At 49.1% G+C, this 3,095-nt stretch overlaps 1 pseudogene; it reads right to left on the reverse strand.

Annotated features, from left to right (window-relative positions):
- Positions 1 to 1,194: 1,194 nt before the first annotated feature.
- On the reverse strand, positions 1,195 to 1,826 carry LOC119334159 (annotated as a pseudogene).
- Positions 1,827 to 3,095: the final 1,269 nt, after the last annotated feature.

Below are 3,095 nucleotides of genomic sequence, written 5' to 3' on the forward strand. Positions count from 1 at the left end.
ATTTCAAATTTGTTCTCAAGATTCAAAAAGTGTTCGTGCTTCCAAATTTGTTCTCCGTTTCAAAATTTGTTCTCAAGATTAAAAAAATGTTCATGCTTTAAAGAAATGTCACAAATTCCAAAAATGCTTGGGACATTGAAAATTTATTCGTTTTCAGAAATTTTGTTTGCCTAATCGTACGTTCAAGACGTTGTACACTACAGTAACTAATTCTGGGTCGACACAGCAGTGAAGTCCAGTTGTATGTTGTGCTAAGTTATGTTCGGTGCGGGCTGCTCCACTACAAACTATGCTATTTAGCTGGAGTGGCTGGGACTACGCTCTTCCAACCTACAGGTCGCCGGTTAGATTCTCCTCAACTCGCATCCCTACGTTTTTGCTTTCTTTTTACTTCCAGTGGTACAACGCGATTGGCCGGCCCAGTTAGGCTACCCTGTGCGTGGCGACGACAGTTTGACGCAAAAAGCGTCCAATTGGCCGGCCCAGTTAGGCTACCTCTGTGCGTGGCGACGGCAGTTTGACGCAAAGAGTGTCCAATAGGAGCTCTCCTTTTTTCCTCCCTGCGTTGCAAGCTGGGCCTTTTTTCCTCCCTGCGTTGCAAGCTGGGCCAACGTACAGAGGACCAAGTTTTAATCATACCGGCAGGATCGTAATGTTTTTGACCTACAGGAATAGTACCACATCGAATAAGTTTTAAAATTCAAAGTGAAAGCGTAAAATAACGGGAAGAAGCGCATTGTGACGGTGAACCCACGGAGTCAATCCGTGCTTTATTATTAGGGAGAGATTATTATTAGGGAGAGATTTATCATGATATAAGAAAATAAATAATAACTTTATTATTGCCTCTAGGGCATATTTCCGTCACTAACACCCTAAATTACCCCATAAACCACCCCCCCTTTCAGAAAAAAAACAAAAACCTCAGCTCCTGCCAGTTGCTGACGCGTGGATGCCTTCTAGTCCCAGTTGGTGACACCAACCGGGACCAAAGGCCCTCCTGCATGGGCTCGCCGCAGTGGCCACCTGGAGGCCCATCTGTCCCGGTTGGTGTAAGAACTGGAACTAAAGGTGTAGGGCTTTAGTACCTACCCTTTAGTCCCGGTTCCCCAACCGAGACAAATGGGCCTAACCAACCGGGACAAATGGCTCTTTTTCTACTAGTGACAACCCTCTCTCTCCTCACTTCTCCCCTCACATCCGGTCATCCAGGCACCCCTCCAACGCCGGCGGCCAGCGAATGGCGGCTCCCAGCCACACCACTCCCACCCGAGCTGAGCCACTTGGAGTGGTGACGGGATTAGCCGAGGCTAAGATGCTGGTGTTGCGCTGGAAAGAGCGACAGGGGTGGCGGCGTGCTACATCAAAAACAGTCTCGCTGATGCTCTTGAGAAGCATGTCTGCCTTGTACCCAACTCTAGTGAGCTCCTTGACGTTGAGGCCAACGAGGCCCAAGAGGTCGCCATGCATGGTTTTGTCCAGGAGGTACCTAATATCGCTATCCTCGCACTCTCGGCGGGTCTTGTCGACCTGGTCCCGGAGCTTGTCAATGCGCTTGGTGATGAAGCCCTCGTGGTTGATCACCTCCTTGCATTGCTTGAGCTCCAGAATGCTTTTGAATTGATTTAGGATAATCACCGTCTCGGCCTGGGAAGGAACATCTCCAGCGCCGCCTTGCCCTCGTTGTACACCAATACGCAGGTCTTGTCATCGCACAGGATGGCTAGTTCATCCGCCTTCTACATCAGGCCCTTGAGGCGCTTCTTGAATCTATCACGCTGGGTTGAGTCATGGGGGATTTACGGTAGGGTCACATTGCGAGCCATTGCCGGCAAGAGGATAAAACCAGTGAAGGAAAAGAAAGTTGTTGTTTCCGGCGAGGGAGGAGGGGTGGATTTATAGTAGAGGGATCACCGTGATTTGGTAAGACATTGTTGTGACAGGTACAAAGAAGTTTTCCTTATTTAATACTACTTGTGAACGTGATCGAATATCTAGCAGATCTTTGACCCGACCTTAATTGTGCCCATCTGTAAATTTGGCGTCAATTTAAACCTACTAACTTGGATGCGATAGTGCATGACCGTTCCCCCTCTATGACGGGAGTGAGACATATCATACGCGTGCTAATTGTTTCCCCACGATGTGCCCGTTCGCACTGGAACGCTTCACATGTGACACAATAACATCCTTCTAAGCCAATCAAGCCTTGTGTCGGTCTCAAAACCGGCGGATCTCGGGTAGGGGGTCCTGAACTATGCGTCTAGGATTGATGGTAACAGGAGGCAGGGAACATGATGTTTACCCAGGTTCGGGCCCTCTTGATGGAGGTAATACCCTACGTCCTGCTTGATTGATATTGATGATATGAGTATTAAAAGAGTTGATCTACCACGAGATCGTAGAGGCTAAACCCGAGAAGCTAGCCTATGGCATGATTGTTGTATATATCTATCGACTAGCCTGGCCTCAGTTTATATAATACACCAATGGCCTAGGATAACAAGAGTCATAGCCGAATACGCCGGTGGGGAGGAGTCCTTGTCTTGATCACCAAGTCTTGTGGAATCTTCCATGTATGCGGCAGCTGTCCGAACTGGCCCATGAGTATATGGCCATGGGGGTCCTCGGCCCAATCTAACAGATCGGGAGATGACGTGTTGAATACCCCCTAGTCCAGGACACCGTCAGTAGCCCCTGGACCGGTCTTCAAGTTAGGGACGCTCCTCGATTCTTCCAAACTATTCTTCATCTTCGGTTGTCGGTCTTGAAAACTGGTTCAACAAATCTCCTCATCTTCGATCTTGAGGATCGCCGAAATGCATTCGACGAGTTTATACGTCGGGTATCCGAGGAGCCCCTTTAAGTTTCTGGCCTTTATCAATGCCTTGTTATTTTTATGCCACACCTCGGGTTTGAAGTTGTTCCTGGGAGGCAGTGTCCTCTTGCGTCCGTGCTCCAACGCCGGACTGCATTCAAGGTATCTTTTGCAGACGAGCATCAACGCCGGACCGCTTTCGAGCTCCAACGTCGGAATGTATCCGAGCTCCAACGCCGGACTGTATCCGAGCTCCAACGCCGGACTATGTCCAAGC

This window comes from Triticum dicoccoides, chromosome 7A (assembly GCF_002162155.2).
Source record: "Triticum dicoccoides isolate Atlit2015 ecotype Zavitan chromosome 7A, WEW_v2.0, whole genome shotgun sequence".
NCBI classification, from domain to species: domain Eukaryota; kingdom Viridiplantae; phylum Streptophyta; class Magnoliopsida; order Poales; family Poaceae; genus Triticum; species Triticum dicoccoides.